The 23,316-nt window shown below is 39.8% G+C and overlaps 1 long non-coding RNA gene across 1 annotated transcript in view; it reads right to left on the bottom strand.

Moving 5' to 3' along the window:
- The window catches only part of LOC126088517 (uncharacterized), a 59,529-nt gene that overhangs the window by 32,548 nt on the left and 3,665 nt on the right, over positions 1-23,316 (bottom strand). The window contains exon 2 of the long non-coding RNA XR_007519949.1: positions 16,968-17,117. This is a non-coding gene — a long non-coding RNA (uncharacterized LOC126088517). The remainder of the gene's footprint in view (positions 1-16,967; positions 17,118-23,316) is intronic.

Genomic DNA, 23,316 nt, shown 5'->3' with positions numbered 1-23,316 from the left:
CAAGGGACCGTCTTTTGTTGGGGGCACCCTAAAGAACAAGGATCGTGTTTTCCATGGCAGAAATGATCGTTGTAGTTAACTGCTCAACCACCACATCGATGTTACCATGTGGGGGAAATTCAACGGTGACAGCAGAGGTGAAGGTTTCCAGTCTGCCTTGTTTAAAGCCCATCTGGATAGGCGTCCATGGGTGTTATGCCAGGGCAGTGACAGGAAGATGGGGAAGTGGTCACTATGACACAGGTCGTCATGTGCTCTCCAGTGGATAGATGGGAGATGGCCAGGACTGCAAATTGAGAGATCAATGGCCGAATATATGCTATGTGCCACACTGAAATGTGTGACAGCCCCAGTATTAAAGAGGCAGAGGTAGAGTTTTGACAGTAAATTTTTGACATCTCTGCCTCAGGAAGTAAGAACTGTACAATCCTACAAGAGATATGAGCGTTAAAATCTCCCAAAAGCAGGAAAGGTTTAGAGAGTTGATCAATCAGTGCAGCCAATATGTTCAGGGATACTGCACCATCTGGAGGAAGATACATGTCGCAGACAGTTATTTCCTGCCTCGTCCTTATCCAGACTGCTACAGCTTCAAGAGGGGTTTGAAGGGGCACATGTTCACTGCATACTGAGTTCAGGACATAGACGCAAACTCCACCTGACACTATTATAGTTGCTATGGTTCCTGTAATATCCCTTATAGCCATGGAGGGCAGGGGCCTCCATTGCCGGGAACCAGGTTTCCTGGAGGGCAATGCAGAAAGCAGATGTAAAGCTTAACAGTTGCTGTAGCTCAGCCAGGTGGCGGTAAAAACTGCCGCAATTCCATTGGAGGGTGACATTATTGTGAGGCTGAGAGGGCATGAAGCACGCAAGGGGGCAGGTTATGCCTCAGGGTCACTTACTGCCTCCGACTGAGTATTTGTGGCCATTTCTATGGTGGATGAGGCAACATTGAGATTCAGGTCCACAAGGGACGCTAAGATCTCCACTGCATCTGAGGATGCAGTAGAGATCTTAGGAAGATTGTGAAGCTCTTCTTACAGCATTTTTGGCTCCTTGGCCGTGGCATTAGTGGAGACTTTGGGAGAGAGGGCCCCAAGGGACCCCTTCTGCACGAGAGGAGCCAGAGGAGGCTTTTGCTTCTCTGGCAGGGGAGGGGGGGGGGGGGGGAACCAATGTCCCCTGAGTTTGGGAGGGGGGGGGGGGTCCTTGCCCCCAAAGCACCTGCTTTGGGATCAACGGAGCAATTTGCCCCCTACCACCAAAGGGGCAGATGTATTCTAGTGGCCCAGAGGAGCCACTGTTTGTAGCACAGAGTGAGGAACCACTGGCACTTGGGACGGTGATGGTGAAGTAGCTGTAGCGTATGTCAACATCAACCGAATGGGGTGTAATCTTTCGAATTTACATTTAGCCTCTGTGTTAGTCAACCGGTCCAGGGTATTATACTCCCTAATTTTCCACTCCTTTCGGAGTACTGGGCTGTCTGGCGAGCAGGGGGATTGGTGCTCTCTGCAGTTGATGTAAGTGGAAGGTGGCGGACATGGAGTACCTGGGTGCAGTGGACATCCACATTCTTGACATGTGGCGCTGGAAGTGCAACAGGAAGATGTGCCCCAACTTCCAGCACTTAAAGCACCGCTTAGAGAGAGGGACGTATGGCTTAACATCACAGTGGTAAACCATCACCTTGACCTTTTCAGGCAATGAATCAGCCTCAAGGGCCAAGATGAAGGCACCGGTAACAACCCTGTTGTCTTTGGGTCTCCTGTAAATGAGCCAAATGAAATGGACACCCTGCAATTCTAAATGAGTGCGGAGCTCGTCGTCAGACTGCAACAGGATGTCACAATGGCAAATATTCCCCTGGACCATGTTGAGGCTTTTATGGGGAGTAACAAACAGGAATATCACCCAGTTTGTCACAGGCGGGTAACACTTGGGATTGGGCTGGGGATGCTGTCTGAATCAATTTAACCACAGACAGGATGTGCAACTTCAAGATTTAACTAAAAAATTAGAATTTAAAATTGAGGATAAATGTAATAACATAGAAAAGGAACTTGTTGAAAAATTATAATCATTTCAAAGCGTATGCAATGTTACCTTTGATGTGGTAAATCAGCGGTTGCGCACCCTGAAGGATAGTATTGAGAAACAAGATAAGATAATTCCTTTTGTACAATCGCAAATTGAAGGTGGCAACACTCGAGTTGATGATGTGGAAAGAAATTTTAAGGAAAACCTAGCAACTTCAGACACTATAAATATAAGCAGTCTGGAGGAACAGGTAGCGGAGATAATAGACAGAAAAGTTTCCGCGAAAGTAAACTATGACAATGTGTCTAAGAACCTATCCTATGAACTTTACGACACTAAGAGAAACATTGATGAGTTATAGAAAGAATTCAAACTTATGCAGGACCGAGTGGAGAACAGAGGGGCTTCTTCTAACGTCGTGTTAACCAGTGAGGCAATAAGCGACCTACAATGGGGAGCAGGTTCAGGACTATCCACGCAGTTTCCAAAATTTTAACCAGATGGGGACGTGCACCCAACTCACTTCCTGAAGAGATTTAATCAGGCATTACCCAAGTCTTGGGAAGACACAAAAAAGATTGAATTTGTGGTGGGGTATCTTTTGGGAGAAGCCTCAGAGTGGGATACCGTAAACATTGAAAACTTTGCTTCTTGGGCAGACTTGCAGAAGAAGTTCAAAGAGAAGTATTGGTCAGCCAGTGCACAGGAGAAACTACTATCGGATTTGTGGGACCCACAATATTACAATAGTTCCTGAGGTACAATGAGAAGATATTTTTATTGGTATTTAATGAGGGTGAAGTACTTAAATAAGACCATGGAAGAAGAAGTGTTGGTTAGGATTCTTATAAGACATTTAACCATTTATGCTAAAAAGGATATATTGTGTAGTGGATGGAAAACAGTAGAAGAATTATTATCCTTTGTAGATGCACTTGATGCCATAAATAGGGACCAAAATGAGAGCATACATCAAAATGAAAGTCAAAATCACTGAAGAAATAATAATAGTAGTGGTAAATTTAAGAGACACGAGACAAATTTAGCGGGAGTACAACAGCATAGGCGGAATTATGGTAACGAAAATTTCCAAAAGAAACATCAATCTTTAACTATAGGCCCAGCAACATCGCAGGAATTTGTACCAAGTAATAATAGAGTCCAAAGTAGTAACGTCATACCGCGATTTGGTAACCAGCCTGTGCTTACAAACAGTGATGAAAACTTAGTGCAATCTGGACCCAGGGCCAGGGCCCAGGTTGTAGAAATACAGTAGCAGGCCTAAATTATAAGAAATATGTTACTTTTACACATAAAGTACCCACCAAAGAGCGGTTGTTCTTGGAAGAACATACTGATAACAACATTAATCTACAACCAATTATAATTGGAAGAGTAGAAGATTTTGAAGTCGACATCTTTACTGATTCTGGTAGTGAAGTATCACTTATTTCTTGGGGTTTCTTTAATACATTAAGAACTAACCATAACTTACCTATACTACCAGTAACAGGAGTATATACAGGTATAGTTGGTATAACTGGAACTATAAGTATGGTTGTCAAATATGAAACCCAAGTAACTTGTAACATCGGTGATATTTCATTCCATCAAACATTTCTGGTAGTAGAAAATATTAACGGGGATGTGTTATTTGGCCTAGATTGGCTGTCAGAATTTAATGTCATATTAAATTTTAAAGAGAGCTGTCTTTATTTTGGATTAAGTGAGGATAAATATAGTGTTAAGTTTATAACAGACCAGTCATACTGATAAAGAAACAACTGAACACCAGTGTTTACAATTAACAGCAACAGCGCAACTGTCACCAGAGATGGAAAACTTAAGTCATGCACCACATCAAGCTGACATACAAAATAAAGTAAATGAATCCCCAATAACCAACGACTAAAAATCCGATTTAACCAAAATTCTATTAAAATATGAAATGGTATTTTTTGATAGTCCAGACTACATATGTAAGTTTAAGATCAAAGATGATACTCCATGTTTTTTTTTGTAAACCTTACCCGATACCGGTAAGCTTAAAGGAAGCAGTTAAGGAGGCGATAGGTAAAACGATAGACAGTAAAATAATAAAACGCAGTACGAGTGTTATAAACAGTCCTTTGGTAGTAGTGAAAAAGGCTAGAGGTGTGTGGCTAGTACTGGATGTGCACACCCTAAACAAACATATAGAGAGCTAGACCGGTTAACATCAAAGAGTTAATATCCAAATTTGAGAGGGCACAGTATTTTAGCTCGATGGACCTGACTGCTGGGTATTGGCAAATCCGGTTACATCCCGATTCAAGGAAATATACAGCTTTTCTATTTAATGGGAAATCCTACCATTTTAATGTGTTACCATTTGGACCAAAAATCTTGGTAACAGTTTTCATACGCACATTAGACGAAGCATTAGGAAGAGAGTTCTTAAAGGATTTAATCATATATGTAGATTATATACTGGTAATATCACCCACCTGGGAAAAGCATTGCCTGACTTTGAGGAAAACCGTAAAAAGATTTAAGCAAAAAGGTATTACAATAAAATTAAATCACACTTTGCAAGGCAAAAGCTAAAATTTTTGAGACATAACCGTAGGTGTAAAGGAATGAAGCCCGATCCAGAACGTATAGAGGTCATTAAGGGGTGTCCACCACCTAGAAACAAGGAATGAAGCCCGATCCAGAGCATACAGAGGCCAGTAAGGTGTGTCCACTACCTAGAAACATAAGACAATTGAAGAGATTTCTTGGAATGGCAGGGTATTACAGACACTACATACAAAGTCAAAGTTAAGCGACCCTCGACTTTTGCGTTTATTACAGAAGGGAATACCATGGAGTTGGGATCAAGAGGCACATCATGCTTTTGAAAGTGTAAAGTGGGCATTATCAAAATCACTGATATTGCACCATCCAGTGATGGGTGAACCATTTAAGATTTCAACCGATGCATCAGACTATAGCTGCAGAGCTTTTCCAGGGCGAATGGGGTTTCAAGAGTATAGACCATAGGTCAATAGCTTTTGCTAGCCAGAGTCTCAACAAACATGAATTGAATTATACAGCCACAGAAAAAGAATTATTGGCCATAGTATGGAGTATACAAAAATTCCAAACACTAATATCGGGGTCTGAAATATATGTCTATACGAATCGCTAAGCTCTGTCATTTTTAATGAATAGTCCATTACTACTTGGTAGATTGATGTGGTGGATGTTGTTTGTTCAAGAATATGACATTAGAATCCGGTATATAAAGGGTTCGGAGAATATTGTACCTGACGCTTTGTCTCAGCTACCAATAGGCATGAAACAACTAAAGTGTACAAAAGGACCCGGCGTCATTTTGCGATTAATTTTTAACATTAGAATATCCAATTAACAAGGTGCAAGAAATGGCTCAGAAAATAACAGATAGCATCCAATACCCCCCCCCCCCCCCCCCCATGAACCATGGACCTTGCCGTTGGTGGGGAGGCTTGCTTGCCTCAGCGATACAGATAGCCGTACCATAGGTGCAACCACAACAGAGGGGTATCTGTTGAGAGGCCAGGCAAACGTGTGGTTCCTGAAGAGGGGCAGCAGCCTTTTCAGTAGTTGCAGGGGCAACAGTCTGGATGATTGACTTATCTGGCCTTGTAACACTAACCAAAACAGCCTTGCTGTGCTGGTACTGAGAACGGCTGAAAGCAAGGGGAAACTATGGCCGTAATTTTTCCAAAGGGCATGCAGCTTTACTGTATGGATAAATGATTATGGCGTCCTCTTGGGTAAAATATTCCGGAGGTAAAATAGTCCCCCATTCGGATCTCTGGGCGGGGACTATTCAGGAGGACGTTGTTATCAGGAGAAAGAAAACTGGCGTTCTACGGATCGGAGGGTGGAATATCAGATCCCTTAATCAGGCAGGTAGGTTAGAAAATTTAAAAAGGGAAATGGATAGGTCAAAGTTAGATAGTTAGGTTAAAGTTAGAATTAGTGAAGTTCGGTGGCAGGAGGAACAAGACTTCTGGTCAGGCGAATACAGGGTTATAAATACAAAATCAAATAGAGGTAATGCAGGAGTAGGTTTAATAATGAATAGGAAAATAGGAATGCGGGTAAGCTACTACAAACAGCATAGTGAACGCATTATTGTGGCCAAGATAGATACGAAGCCCATGCCTACCACAGTAGTACAAGTTTATATGCCAACTAGCTTCACAGATGACAAAGAGATTGATGAAATGTATGATGAGATAAAAGAAATTATTCAGATAGTGAAGGGAAAGGAAGAGAAGGAAACGTAGTAGTGAATATGGAATGGGAGTAAGGAATAAAAGAGGAAGCCGCCTGGTAGAATTTTGCACAGAGCATAGCTTAATTACAGCTAACACTTGGTTCAAGAATCATGAAAGAAGGTTGCATACATGGAAGAAGCCTGGAGATACTGGAAGGTCCCACAATCTATTGGTTATGAACTGTAGATTAAAACTGAGGAAACTGCAAAAAGGTGGGAAATTGAGGAGATGGGACCTGGATAAACAAAGAACCAGAGATTGTAGAGAGCTTCAGGGAGAGCATTAGGGAACGACTGACTAGAATGGGGGAAAGAAAAGAAATACAGTAGAAGAAGAATGGGTAGCTTTGAGAGATGAAATAGTGAAGGTAGCAGATGATCAAGTAGGTACAAAGATGAGAGCTAATAGAAATCCTTGGGTAACAGAAGAGATATTGAATTTAATTGATGAAAGGAGAAAATACAAAAATGCAGTAAATGAAGCAGGCAAAAAGGAATACAAACGTCTCAAAAATGAGATCGACAGGAAGTGCAAAATGGCTAAGCAGGCATGGCTAGAGGACAAATGTAAGGATGTAGAGGCTTATCTCACTAGGGGTAAGATAGCTACTGCCTACAGGAAAATTAAAGAGACCTTTGGAGAAAAGAGAACCACTTGTATGAATATTAAGAGCTGAGATGAAAACCCAGTTCTAAGCAAAGAAGGGAAAGCAGAAAGGTGGAAGGAGTACATAGAGGGTCTATACAAGGGCGATGTTCTTGAGGAAAATATTATAGAAATGGAAGAGAATGTAGATGAAGATGAAATGGGAGAAATGATACTACGTGAAGAGTTTGACAGAGCACTGAAAGACCTAAGTCGAAACAAGGTCCCAGGAGTAACCAACATCCCATTAGAACTAATGACAGCCTTAGGAGAGCCAGGCCTAACAAAACTCTACCATCTAGTGAGCAAGATGTATGAGACAGGCGAAATACCCTCAGATTTCAAGAAGAATATAATAATTCCAATCCCAAAGAAAGCAGGTGTTGACAGATGTGAAAATTACTGAACTATCAGTTTAATAAGCCACGGCTGCAAAATACTAACACTAATTCTTTACAGACGAATGGAAAAACTGGCAGTAGCCGACCACGGGGATGATCAGTTTGGATTCCGCAGAAATGTTGGAACACGTGAGGCAACGCTGACCCTACGACTTATCTTAGAAAATAGATTAAGGAAAGGCAAACCTATGTTTCTAGCATTTGTAGGCTTAGAGAAAGCTTTTGACAATGTTGAGTGGAATAATCTCTTTTAAATTCTGAAGGGGCAGGGGTAAAATACAGGGGGTGAAAGGCTATTTACAATTTGTACAGAAACCAGATGGCAGTTATAAGAGTCGAGGGGCATGAAAGGGAAGCAGTGGTGGGGAAGGGAGTGAGACAGGGCTGTAGCCTCTCCCCGATGTTATTCAATTTGTATATTGAGCAAACAGTAAAGGAAACAAAAGAAAAATTCGGAGTAGGTATTAAAATCCATGGAGAAGAAATAAAAACAATGAAATTGTAATTCTGTCAGAGACAGCAAAGGACCTGGAAGAGCAGTTGAACAGAATGGACAGTGTCTTGAAAGGAAGATATAAGACGAACATCAACAAAAGCAAAACGAGGATAATGGAATGTAGTCGAATTAAGTCGGGTGATGCTGAGGGAATTAGATTAGGAAATGAGACACTCAAAGTAGTAAAGGAGTGTTGCTATTTAGAGAGCTAAATAATTGATGATGGTCGAAGTAGAGAGGATATAAAATGTAGATTGGCAATGGCAAGGAAAGCCTTTCTGAAGAAGAGAAATTTGTTAACATCGAGTATAGATTTAAGTGTCAGGAAGTCGTTTCTGAAAGTATTTGTATGGAGTGTAGCCATGTATGGAAGTGAAACATGGACGATAAATAGTTTTGACAAGAAGAGAATAGAAGCTTTCGAAACGTGGTGCTATAGAAGAATGCTGAAGATTAGATGGGTAGATCACATAACTAATGAGGAGGTATTGAATAGAATTGGAGAGAAGAGAAATTTGTGGCACAACTTGACTAGAAGAGGGGATCGGTTGATAGGACATGTTTTGGGGCATCAAGGGATCACCAATGTAGTATTGGAGGACAGCGTGGAGGGTAAAAATCATAGAGGGAGACCAAGAGACGAATGTACTAAACAGATTCAGAAGGATTTAGGTTGCAGTAGGTACTGGGAGATGAAGAGGCTTACACAGGATAGAGTAGCATGGAGAGTTGCATCAAACCAGTCTCTGGACTGAAGACCACAACAACATCATCATCCCCATTTTACAGATATATTTGTTATGTGTGTTAGGAAGTCATTACCGCCTAATCAAGATGGAAGGTGCAAGATTATAGGACATAATTTGTTCTGGAGAGACAGTAAGACAACACAACATTGGCATTTATGTATACCGAATTAGTAGAAGAGGAGTTAATGTGGTACATTCATCAGGGGTATGGGAATTTCGGTATAAAGAAACGTACTGCACATATGAATAAGTTCTACTACTTTTAAAAGCTAGGACATAGAATAGCATTGGTCATTAAAACTTGTGAAATTTGTCAGAAGGTAAAAGAGGGTAACACATACATTAAATACATAATGTATCCAATTATTCCTAAAGCTTTACACGATCTAACAGCTGCAGATTTCTTTGCACCAATTCCAAAAAGAAAAGGCAGAGTGGCCTATAATTTTGTCCTCATACAGTGTTGGTCGAAGTATGTTAAGTTATACCCTATTAAGAAAGCAAACACACCAACAGTAATACACTGTCTGCACCAGTACTTTCTCGAGGTAGGAAAACTGAAATGGTTCCTTTCCGACAATGGACCACAGTTTACTAGTAACGATTTTAAGGAATTTCTAGCGTGGGAAGACATTCGTCAAATATTAATCTCCAACTATAATCCATCTTCTAACCCATGTGAAAGGGTTAAGAAAGAAATTGCGAAGTTATGCCACACATACTACCATGAAAAACATACATCTTGGGCAATGAAAACGAAAGACTTTGAGCTTGCTTTGAATGAGTTACCACATAGCTCGTGGTCTCGCGGTAGCGTTCTCGCTTCCCGACTGCAGGGTCCCAGGTCCGATTCCCGGCGGGATCAGTGATTTTTCCTGCCTCGAGATGACTGCGTGTTGTTGTGTCGTCTTCATCATCATCATTCGTCCCCACTACGGTCAGAGGAAGGCAATGGCAAACCACCTCCACTAGGACCTTGCCTCGTAAAAGCGGCATGGGTCTCCCGCGTCGTTCCCCTACGCTCTGTAAAGAAGTATGAGACTCACCACCACCACCACCACCACCACCACCACCACCACCACCACCACATTTATCAACAGGATTAACACCTTTGGAGATAATAGATAAACCCTTTGTCAGAGAACCTCTTATTAAATGTTTCGTATGGCCTGAGCAACCTATAGACAACTTCCAACTTAAACAGGAAATAGTCTGTAAGAACATACTTAACAAAGCACAACAACAAGTGAGCAAATATAACAAGAAGGCTATCAAAGCACAATATTAAGTTGATGATCTAGTTCTTGTAAAGCAGCATCTTCAGAACTTGGCCCTGAAGAAAGAGAGACATAATTTTTTTCAGAAACATGATGTACTTTTCCAGGTACAAACAGTAATCCATCTCAAGACACTATTTTTAATAGATTCTATAACTGGATTGGAAAAGGGAAAATACAACATAAAGGACCCCAAGTTCTATATCCCCCAGGGACATTAACATTCTGTGTTAACGAGCAGAGTGACGACCTCCAGTTCCTGAGTTTTTTTCGGTGTTCATTCCGAGATTAGCTTTCCTACACCGAATTCCCTTCAAATGTTCAACTATTCTGTAATCTATTCATAACCTCTTAAACTATCCTACCATGTTAGTATTTAAGTGACCGAATATGACTACAAGACAGTGACTAATTTAAGAGAATCACAAATAAGCAGTGATATCTAAACATTGAATGAAACGAATCAAAAATAGTACTAGCACAAAGGTAATATCATGGAACTATTCAAGCAAAGTAATATCTAGACGACATAGACTGAACATAGAATTTTATGTGGGTATAAAAGATAATATGAAGTGACTTACTTGATGATTTTTTATACAATAGTGTATAAGTTTCTAATTTTTTAGAATATTTTATACATTTTGATGAGATGTGACGTAAATTTTGAATGGGGTGGGTAGTGTAGGCACAAACATGACTAACACTACACATACACCACACTTTTCAGACAACCCTCACAGACAAGTATGAATGATTCTTCACCATTTGCCATTCCATAGAAGTTGCCAAGATCTTTCTTCAGGGACTTCAAAGGTGAAGGTGAGAATGCCTGTTCTGTATGAGATGTTTATCATCATACTTCCTCCGGCTTCTCACAGAAGTACCGGTGAAGTAGCGATCCTGGGGAAGGAGGGTTTCCTATCTTTGGGGCTATCTTCTTTCGCTCCTTTGATCTTAGCAACCATTTCTATTTTTTCCTTTCTTACTTCTCTATTGAGTACCGGTCTATCTAACCCTCCTTCCATATGCATATACTTCTATCGTTGAAGTCCTTCTCATTCTCCTTGGTTTCCTTCAACTTATTTCAAATAAGTAGGCCGAAGAATCAGGCTGAAAGAGCACACATCGACATACACACAAAGAAACACAAATACATAAACAGGAAAAGTACAGTTTGAGAGCTTGTAAGAACTATCAAGTGCTGTAGGGGGAAGTGCGTGCACATGGGAAAGCATGAGCACGTGGTATTATAGGTGATGGTTCTACATTGACTGATTCTAAAAATATATATGTATATTAATAACAATGACTTGACAACTTGTTGAATAGTGGGGCTCTCTGATAACCTAAGTAAAGAATGACTTGGCACATGGGAAAGCATGAACACATGGTATTATAGGTGATGGTTCTACCTTGACTAATTCCAAAAATATATACGACTATAAATAACAATGACTTGACAAATTGTTGAATAGTGTGGCCGTCTGATAACCGAAGTAAAGATGGTATAACCTAAGTATATATGATAAGTACCGAATGGTATATAGAGGTATGGTAGAGAGGCTGAAAAGTAAAGGACTCTAGGATATGAAGTGAAGTATTAATGAGCAATATTAGAGATTGAAGTAGATTATTACTTTTACTGGATAATATTTAAGAATAGTATTTGTAAAGATGCATGCTCGGGCAATGAACCAGGAGGCCTACTCAGGAAGGAGAAGGAGGGTGCCCCCAGCATTTATTGGATGAGAAGGGCAGATAGGCAGACCCAAGAGAGGCTGCCTATACTGTGCGGACAGGGGCATCAAGAAGGGGATCAACCTGTACCACAGATTAGCAAGTTAAAAGGGATGTACCTACCAAAATGGAAGATGAAAGGGTACTCCTAGGATCAACCCATGTAGGATATAAGTACTGTTCCTGAAGGGGAAAAGGGCAGTATCATGACAGAAGTCACACGTTAAAAGGAATGAGTCTGGTAAGTTTGAATTGTATGCATAAATAGCCTCACTAGTTTACAAATGTCCAAGAAGGGAACACTTTTATTCTACCCAGAGTTCGTCCAGATTACAATAAGTAATGGTAATGATTAAGTACATACTTAGAAAAAGTAGTATGGGAAGTAAGAACAAAGCAGCAGAATATTCATATGAGTTATGTGCACATGGAATTTGTCATTGGAACAGGAAAAGTAAACAGAGATAACACCAACATGGATTGAAAGGTTCACAGTTTGCAATTGTGGTAAAATATGCATGGTACTGTTAAAATATAAAGAATTATTATCCAGTGTAATTGTACATAATGAATATGTACAAAATATAGCGTGTTCAACCTAAAGGGAGGTATATGTAGTGCCCAGAGAATTTCGACGCAAATTCTAGAGACCCTCTGTTTTACACCGTCTCGAACACCCGATATTTTACATATGAACGTGAGAAACGAGAGAGTGTCTACCTCACACTGTTTTTTTTTTTTTTTTTGTGTGTGCAGGGTGGACGTGTGTCAAGAGAATGCCACAAGGTGAAGATCGGCGTGGGCAAGTGGTTACCTTGCTCATCACAGAAGTTACATGACCAGCACTAGGAGCAAGCGTGCCTTAGTCCGTAACAGTGCTACGTCAGTCATTATTAGGAACAGTTGAATTGTGATCAAGAAAAGAAAAGACAATTACCTTTACTTACTTACTGACACTCTATAGTTGCAGATGGTGGACTGGTAAGAGCCTTGAGAGATTTTTGGAACTGTATTTATTGTAAAAGTAATCAATAGTTTCTGACAGACCGGAAGCCATTGGATTTATGAAATATGATTCATTGATGTGAAACTGTTATGTGGTGTTCTATATGGTGGAAGTGAAATATAGGAGGGTTGATTTAAAAGTATCCTGAGTGCATGCAATCATTTTAAGAGTAGAGAAAATTCCTCCAAACAGCATCATATTTTCGGAGAAGAAATGGGGTAGATCGTCGCAGCCGGCTATCCTGAGAAGAGGATCGGCAAAGCACCTCCAAGTAAGTCCAATGATGAAGGGGACGTGTGAGTCTTGCACACCAGCACCACATTGCTTCCTCTAGTCGCTGGAAATCGCCAGAGGCTGTGTGTGTGTGTGTGTGTGTGTGTGTGTGTGTGTGTGTGTGTGTGTGTGTGTGTTTTAGCCACCAAAATGTAAAACTGCTTTTGCATGCAGAACACACTGAAGAAACATACGAAGAGCTTATAAATTTTTTTGTATGTGACTCTGAAAACTACGACTGCATGCTTAATCGCTGTGATAATTGTCCCAATGACGACAAACTGTCAGAATTATTAAAACACAAATTATCTTACAAAGGTGCTGATGATGAAATTGAGTTCAGCCAGGGATAAACACAGATCATCAGGCAGAATTGATAGAGCAGTCTGCAACTGTTGGTGAATAGATGGACTTGTTGGTAAGAAAATTACAAGCTCTTAAGCCACACTTATTTATATCTAAGTGTCAGTCAAAATCACTGAAAAATTGAAAGAAAATCTAATCCTGTAAAAAGCAATTCCGTTAATGGACTCTGATGAAAACTACAGTTTTGTAATTCACAATGAAATTCTGAGTTACCACTGGATAAGAAGCATCTGTACAATCCATCCTGTGTGTTTTTATGTGGTAAATGAGGACCGTAAATTGGTAAGAGGCTGTGTGTGTGATGATATGGAACATTACATGGGATTTGTAAATGCTGTCCAGAGGGGAAATGGCTGGCAGAGCATTACCCACAAGTGAAGAATGTGCATTGTTTCACTGATTGATGTGCTGCTCAATATATGAATAGAAAAAGCTTTAAAAATTTGTGTGAGCACAAAAATATTTTTTCTATTGACGCTGAGCATTCCTTTTTTTGCAATAAATCTGTGTGCGATGGTTTTGGAGGAACTATAAAACATATACTGAGAAGAGCTAGTATTCAACTAGCGGATGATGCACAATTAACTACTGAATCTGGTGTTTATGATTTCTGCAAAGCTAATATTGACAAACGTTTTTTTCACTTCTTAGAGAAAGTCAATGTAGGTTTCCTACACAAGAACCTCGAGAAGAGATTTTCGACAACCCGCATAATTAATACCTGGGACTAGGAATTTTCACCATTACAAAGCACTTTCTTGTGATTCTTTAGAGATTAGAAGAGTAACTTCTCCTGAAAAGCCTTCCTTAATATTTTTTTTCATTCAGTGAAAATGCTCCACAATGGATATGTACTCATCCTCGACAAAATTCTTTTGTAGCAGCTGTGTATGGTGACAGGTGGTACTTTGCCTTTGTCAGAAAAGTCTGTGATGAAGGAGACATTTTACTCCTGCTTCTCCACCCACCTGGACCAGCAGTGTCTTCTTTTGACCTGAGAAGGAAGACTTGTTTTATGCCTTTGCAAAACATTGTATGTGCTGTTGCCATACCTAAATCAACATCATTAGGCAGAATGTATTACTTTAATGAAAAAGATATGAAGTTAACAGAATATAATTTGTCACAGTGGATTAAAAACAGAGATGCTCTTAAGAAGTTCCACTGCTGAACACGTACATTTTTAAAGTAACATTAGTGTGGCTAGAATAATTTGACACACTAAATAAAGCTAACCCGTGTAATGAAAATGATTAAATTAAATTTATAACTTCTGGCTGTGTACTTCATGAGGCAGCCTTACCATATGTTGTCAGTTTACATAATCTGATATGAATGATCTTCTGAACAATAATGTGATATATGTTAAACGAACATCCAATATATTAACAAAACTCAGGTTACTTTGCCTGTTTTCCTTTTTTTTTAAAAAAAATAGATCTGAGTTTCAATAAAAATAAATCTTTTATCAGCTGTCAAAGTGTTTCACATGGTTAAAAATCATTCTTTGAACCACAACAGCTTAAGTTGATTTTCTATATTCCCGTAAGTCAAGAATAGTTATTAATAATTTTCCAATAAAAATATATCCCTCATGTGACATCTGGGAAAATATGACAGTGATGTGTTGAAAATAAGATACTTTCTGTTATTGTTATTTTTGTCTGAAGTAGTGCAATCCAAATGACAAAAGAAGTTGTGGTATTTACATTTGTAAAAAATCCATTTTTTTCCCCTCAAACTACATATAGTATGTGCAGAAATTTTGCACTGACTATTGCCATGCAGAAAGTAACAAGCAGATAAAGTTTCATGAAAATCTCAAGCAGTGGGTGTCAGGTAGTGATGATCTTACTCAGATGTTTTTTTCCCACCACAACACTCAGTATTGTGATTTCAGATTTATTTGTGTGTCCATTCATAGAAAACCCATTAATAATTTTATTTTATTCCAATGTGTGTCGTCTTGGGAATTATTTAATACCAATTATAAGTTCCCACCAGGTTGGTCAAATGTGATAAGCATTTTTCCAATGTGTCTGTACTTTTTTCAGAAATTGCAAAGTGACACATATTGAATTTTTTGTATAGTTCTTTGTAACTTTATTGCTTAAATAATTACATGCCTGTTAAGTACGTGCTTCTCTTAACTTATGAAAAAAATTCCAAACCAAAAGCTTCATAAACACCTAAGTTATGGGCATTTATGTAGATAAGCACCATTTTGCATTTACATTCTTGCAGGGCCCAGTTATCAGAATAACTAAAATTAAAATTCAATATAAAAAAATCTTTTGATCTGAGAGGAAAAAGATTTTGTGCAAGTTTTTATGTTGTCAGTATAAGCAACTGTGCAAAGCTTCACGAAAATATGAGAGGATGGGTAACATAACCTGGGTGATTTGACGAGGAATGACCCTCCATGGCTTTGTGGGGTTTGCGCCACACCTACCATCAGTTCTTACCAACTGAAATCGGGACTCACCTGACCAGGCCACCCTTTTACAGTCATCTAGGATCCAACCATGGTCACAAGCCCAGGAAAGATGTTACAGGTGATGTCGTGCAGTTGGTAAAGGCACTTTCACTGATCCTCTACCTTTAGAGCCCATTAACACAAAATTTTGTCACACTATCCTAATTCACTGAACATCCCACATTGATTTCTGCAGTAACTTCATGCAGTGTTGCTTATCTGTTAGCACTGACAACTTTATGCAAATACTACTGCTCTCTGTCGTTAAGTGAAGTCTGTTGGCCACCACGTTATCCATGGTGAGTGGAAATCCCTGAAATTTGATGTTCTCAACACACTAGTGACACTGTGGATCCTGTAGTATTGAATTCCCTAACAATTTCCAAAGTAAAATGTCCCATGTGTCTAGCTACAACTACCACTCCATGTTCAAAGTCTGTTAATTCCCATTGTACGCCAATATAATCACATTGGAAACCTTTTCACATGAATCAATTGAGTACACATGACAGCTCCAACAATGCACTGCCACTTTATACCTAGTGCACGCAATGTTACCACCATCTGTATATGTGCCTATCGTTATTCCACGACTTTTGTTATCTCAGTATTTACTCTAACAAGTAAGTGTTGATGTTTTGAAACTTGCTATTCTTTCAGTTCTCAACATTGCAGAAAATTTACCATACAAACTTTGTCAAGAAAATCCCATCTCGAATATTGTTTTGACTATTAACAAGCTTTATCACTGGTAGTTCATTAATTCCGATGCTAGACTCCAACTTATTGTGACTTCATATTCAACATTTGATACTGGAGTAATCGAAGTCAACATGTCTAGTGTAGAACACACCACCATTTGGCAGTAACACCTACTTCAAGTGTGAAACGACCATAACGCTGTGTAAATGGTACCACCTAACTAGCCAAACACGGTCTTTGGTTGATTTTTAAGCCGTAAAAAACCATTAGCTAGCTTTTGGGAGAGCTAGTTCACTCCCAAGGATAAAAGAATGGGACAAGGCAGCTCACTCAGACCCAGTTTGAGAGGGAGGGAAACACCTCTTGCGAGGACAATGGGAGATGAAGACAGAGGGGGCAGGAGACGCTCTATTTCCCCATTGTGCTCTAAGATTCTGAAGTCTGTAATAACCTTGAACCGTTAATAACAAGAAAAGCCAGCCTGAAGGTCTTGATACTCACAATTGTTGAAATAAGTGTCATCGATTGATGACAAAGTTCACATACTCATTACATAGCATGAATGAATGTGAAGTTAACAGTGCCATTAGTCAGGTGTATCTCATTCATCGTTATTTCCTGCTGGTTACACTAATGGAGCAGGCACTATCACTGAAACAAAAAAAGCAATTTTTACTACTTAGAGAACGGAAGAGAAAATGCTGCGGTAACTTTATTTTAATTAAAGAACTACTAACTAGGAAACACCAGGTAGGAATATCAACAATGTAGGAAAAGACGAATTGCTACTTATTGTAAAGAAGATACGCCAAATTGTAGACAGGCACGATTAAAAGATATTCACATATAGCTTTCGGACACAGCCTTCATAAGTAAAGACACACATGAACATACACAAGCAAGCACACTTCACGCACACACGACCGCCAACTCCAGCATCTCGAGCCAGACTGCAAAATCACAGTGGATGCAAGCATCTATGTGGAGGGGGATGGGTAGGGATAATAGTGTTTGGTTGGGAGAGAGATTACCACTGTCTGGTGGAGTGTGCAGGGACTAGACTGCCAACTGGCACAGCACCAGGAGGCAGTGGGGCAAGGATGTGGTGAAAAAAGGAACAAAAAAGGAGAGGAGTGAGGAAAGATGGGTGGATGCATTAACAGAAGGCTGCAAATTAACAGGTTTGGAGACGAAAATGCGGAGGAGATGACAGGGCAGAGAGGGTGGAAACTGTTGGGTGTGGGGACAGTATTTTACCGTAGATCGAGGCTGGGATAATGACGGGAGCAGAGAATGTGTTGTAAGGATAACTCGCATCTGCACAGTTCAGAAAAGGAGGTGGTGGAGGGAAAGATCCAGATGGCTCAATTTGATTTCAAAGGCTGGTTCACTACCGGAGCCATCTGGATCCTTCCCTCCACCACCAGCTTTTCTGAACTGCACTGATGGGAGTTATCCTTACAAAACATCTCTACTCCCATGATTATCCTGGCTTCAACCTACAGTAACATATTGTCCCCACAGCCTCCACCCAACAGTTTCCACTCCCTCTATCCTATCATCTACTCCCCAGTCTCATCTCCCATCCAAACAGGAGTAAGTGGTAGTTGGAGGATGTATGAGACAGGTCTTGCATCTAGGTCTGTCCTGTCCCTTACATCCTCCCACCACCACCTACTCCAGTCCAATCACAATCATCATCTATCCCATCAAAGACAGGGCTACCTGTGAACCAGTCATTTGATCTACAAGCTAAGGTGCAACCACTGTCCTGCATTCTACATGACATGACAATTAATAAACTGTGTGCCCCCATTAATGGCCACCAACAGTAGCCGAGAGAGAACTGGACCACCCTGTTGCTGAGCACGTCACCCAACACGACATTCTTCAGTTCAATGACTGCTTACAGCGTGTGTCATCTGGATCCTTCCCACCAACACCAGCTTTACTGAACTGCACAAGTGGGAACTCTTCCTGCATACATCCTATGTTCCCATAACCTTCCTGCCTCAACCTTCTTTATCCATTGTCCTCACCTGTCCAGCTGCTTCTCTGTTCCCATTCCAGCACTACGCACCCCTCTATTCCACCAATGCACCCAGTCTTTTTGCTTCTCTCTTTTTCCAGTACCCCCCCCCCTCCCTCTCTCCCCCTTGCCCTCTGCCTAACCTCCCAACTGTACCTAGCTGCCCTACCCTCTTTCTACCTCGTCCCTGCATGCTCCAACAAGCAGCATTTTACCATCCCCCATTACTAACCTGCTATCCCTCACCCTCACCACCCCAGTTCTCTTCCTTACCTCCAACCATTTGCCTTTCCCATTCTGTGCCCCTGCTTGCCGTCTGGCTTCAGCCACTAGAGACTGTGGTCTTGCAGGTGCTTGCATGCGTGCATGTTGTCCGTTTTCGACAAGTGCCTTGTTGGCTGATAGCTCACTTTTCGACAGTTTTTTGTTGTGCCTATCTGTGACTCAGCATCTCAACTATATGGTGAGTAGCCTATACTTCTCATAATATTGTTACATTCCATCCTGGATCACCTTCTAATATACCAAATAAATTAACCAATGACGGAGCTGATCTTCCTTGGTACACAAAACAGGTTAGAACACTGTTGCAGAAACAATGAAACAAACATGCCAAATTTTAACAGACGCAAAATCACCAAGATTGGCGATCTTTTACAAAAGCTCGAAATTTAGCGCGGACTTCAATGCGAGATGCTTATAATAGTTTCCACAACGAAACTTTGTCTCGAAACCCGGCAGAAAATCCAAGGAGATTCTGGTCATATGTGAAGTATGTTAGTGGCAAGAAACAATCAATGCCTCCTCCATGCGATAGCGATTGAGATACTATAGAAGACAGTGCTGCCAAAGCAGAGTTACTAAACACAGCCTTCTGAAATGCCTTCACAAAAGAAGATGAAGTAAATATTCCAGAATTCGAATCGAGAGCAGCTGTCAACATGAGTAACGTGGTAGTAAATATCCTCGGAGTAGTGAAGCAACTTAAATCACTTAATAAAAGCAAGTCTTCTGGTCCAGACAGTATACCAATTACATTCCTTTCGGAGTATGCTGATGCATTAGCTCATACTTGACAATCATATACAACCATTCGCTCGACGAAAGATCCGTACCCAAAGACTGGAAAGTTGCACAGGTCACACCAATATTCAAGAAAGGTAGTAGGAGTAATCCACTAATCTACAGACCTATATCGTTAACGTCAATATGCAGCAGGATTTTGGAACATATATTGTGTTCGAACATTATGAATTACCTCGAAGAAAACGATCTATTGACACACAGTCAACACGGGTTTAGAAAACATCGTTCCTGTGAAACACAACTAGCTCTTTATTCACATGAAGAGTTGAATGCTATTGACAAGGGATTTCACATCGATTCTGATTTCTGGATTTCCAGAAGGTTTTTGACACTGTACCACACAAGCAGCTTGTAGTGAAATTGCGTGCTTATGGAATATCGTCTCAGTTATGTGACTGGATTTGTGATTTCCTGTCAGAGAAGTCACAGTTTGTAGTAATGGACAGAAAGTCATCGAGTAAAACAGAAGTTATTTCTGGCATTCCCCAAGGTAGTGTTATAGGCCCTTTGCTGTTCCTTATCTATATAAACGATTTGGGAGACAATCTGAGCAGCCATCTTTGGTTGTTTGTAGATGAGACTATTGTTTATTGACTAATAAAGTGATCAGAAGATCAAAACAAACTGCAAAACGATTTAGAAAAGATATCTGAATGGTGCGAAAAGTGGCGTCGACCCTAAATAACTAAAAGTGTGAGGTCATCCACATGAGTGCTAAAAGGAACTCACTACACTTCAATTACACAAAAAATCAGTCTAATCTAAAAGCCGTAAATTCAACTAAATATCTAGGTATTACAATTACGAACAACTTAAATTGGAAGGGACACATAGAAAATGACGTGGGGAAGGCTAACTGATGACTGCGTTTTATTGGCAGGACACTTAGAAAATTTAACTGACCTACTAAAGAGACTGCCTAGGCTATGCTTGTCCATCCTCTTTTAGAATACTGCTGCGAGGTGTGGGATCCTTACCAGATAGGACTGATGGAGTACATTGAAAAAATTCAAAGAAACAAGCTGTGACATCGTTCAAAGAAATGCAGCACGTTTTGTACTATCACGAAATATGGGAGTGGCACAGAAATGATACAGGATTTGGGCTGGAAATCATTAAAAGAAAGGTGTTTTTCGTTGCGACGGAATCTTCTCACGAAATTCCAATTACCAACTTTGTCCTCCAAATGCGAAAATATTTTGTTGACACCAACCCACAAAGCGATGAACGATCACCACAATAAAAAAGGGAAATCAGAGCTTCTATGGAAAGATATAGGTGTTCATTTTTTCCGCGCACTATACGAGAGTGGAATAACAGAGAATTGTGAAGGCGGTTCGATGAACCCTCTGCCAGGCACTTAAACGTGATTTGCAGAGTATCCATGTAGATGTAGATTGCACTTATGAATGTTAGTCTTGTTTATAGGGGTCAGTTGCTGATAACTGTTTATAAATAGCTGTCTACAAGGGGTTCTAGAGTGCACACCACACATTACATGCTTCTGCTCAACAGACATCCTTTTGGCCCAATGTCAAGTTACCCTAGAATATTATAGTGCCTGACATTTGTGAATGAAAAGTAAGTCAACTTTCTGACCTTTACAATTTCAGAATCAGAAACTTCAAATGTTGCAGGGATTAGACATTTAAGAAGCTCTCTAATACATTACTTCTCATTCATGTTCTTAGCAATATAAACATTGCATATGTGTATCATACATGAACCACATAAATGCAGAAGATGCACACTTTGTGACAGTGCTGAGAGGCAAAGATGATGATTCCTGACAAGACACAACACCTACCAAAGCAGAAAGAATATGTGATAAAGTTGGAGGGGTGGGGAATGTCATAATTTTAGGTTGATGGCTGTCCTTAAGAAGACAAAGGTAAAACAGATCTCTTTAACATTGTTGGTCTGTCTACATTTGTTGCTATCCATATTATACTAGTAATTATGTCTATGTGCAACTAAACGCATACATTTATCAAGGCATCTTCAATGCACATTTTACCACTGATGCAGCTTCAATAAATTAAGAAGAAATTCATCTGGCTAAATGAAAATGGCATTTATTTGGTTGCATATAGAAATGATCTGAAAATTTTTAAGATAACAAAAGTGATCATTTATTTACATAACTGAAGCAACAACAATTGCTACATCCCTTTTTTTGCTGCAACTCCCTAATGAATGTCAACTGCACAAGAACTTCACTTGCCTCCATGAAAACAGGTGTTTTCCTGGAAGAAAGGAAAAGTCAAAATGACAGAAGGGAAATTCCATTGTCACGGGTGGGACAGTTGCACTACGTTTTTCAACAGTCAGTAGCTGATATAACATAAAGTATAAATAGAAATAAAGTAAAGATTGACTGGTTACCATACAAATAATTGTTTTACCTTCCCTTTAAATCTGAATGTCAGAAGTTTACAAATTGAGCTATTATTCATCTTTAAAACTTTGTCACGGGTGGGACAGCAAACAGACGTAGCACTGAATAACCACCAACATTTTAGAAGAAATCTGTGATTTGTGCACTTATTTTCTTTAGAAAATATTGAATTCACATTAATAAAAAAATTCTCTACATGACATAATATCAATAAATATTAGATTATGAATACTTACTTACAATAATTGCAATCATAGACTGTCACGGGTGGGACAAGGAATTGTCATGGGGTGGGACTCATGTGAAGTACAATCTTTTTTTTTTAACTGATTTTATTATGTCAGTTAGCTATGAATCAGTAGGTAACATATATTTAGAGGGCACTTTAAGTTTTAATAACTTTGTAGAACATTTTTGTTGCCTATAAATAATATAAATTTTGGTATAGTATTAGTTTACAGTTCTCAGTACTTAATTATTTCACTTGAAGAATGTACCACTTTGAAAAAATATACACTTGACCTCTCACCCACTTTCAAAAATGTCTAAATTGCCGGGAAACTCATAATATAACGTGTCCCTAACATGTTTGACATTTGGATTCGGGAGAATAGCAAGAACTTGTTTAAACTCTATGTGGGATACATCCTGCTCATCAGCTTTGAATACCTTTGCTGAGTCCCCAACAGATCGCATACACATAATCTGTATTTCACCATTGTCTTCTACACTTCTCTGTGCAATTGCAGCATATCTATTTCTTTCTTGCAGTTTGGAACTCAACTAAAACAAATGTTCCTGGCATGATTTGTTCCACAGCTGGTTCCGAACCTGTAACTTCTTGGGAATTGGGTGTCAGCAGGACATCAGGATATGATTTCTCATCGCTCATCTCAGAATCTGTGTAGATTAGTGAATATATGTTGGCTGAAAGTGGAAAAACCTCCACTTTCTCTAAATCTGATTTTAGGAAAGTTCTATCACATACTAGGTTACAGGCATTGTAACTGTTGAAGTAATGCTTGCTGCTAATATCTTTTATTTTTTTTAACAGATTTCCAGCGTCCATCCAGAAGGTCTCTGTTTTCATCAATATGATCTTTTGTCAGAAGAAGAAAGTTTATTCCAGAAGCAGATGATTTGGCACAGTCTAAAAATTCCTGTGCATTGCTGATGATGACTTTTCTTTGCTTAACTTTATTCCAAACAGCCCTTTTTGTTACAGCTCCAATGCCATCCACTGCAACTTTCCCATGTGATGTTGCAAAGAAAAACCATTCTCCAGACACTCCAAAGTCTTGCATCATGTAGCAGAGGTTAGAAATGGTGAATTTGTT

Source organism: Schistocerca cancellata, chromosome 6, assembly GCF_023864275.1.
Source record: "Schistocerca cancellata isolate TAMUIC-IGC-003103 chromosome 6, iqSchCanc2.1, whole genome shotgun sequence".
NCBI lineage: Eukaryota > Metazoa > Arthropoda > Insecta > Orthoptera > Acrididae > Schistocerca > Schistocerca cancellata.
The sequence above is the reverse complement of the archived record's forward strand: the minus strand, read 5'-3'. Positions and strand labels throughout refer to the sequence as shown.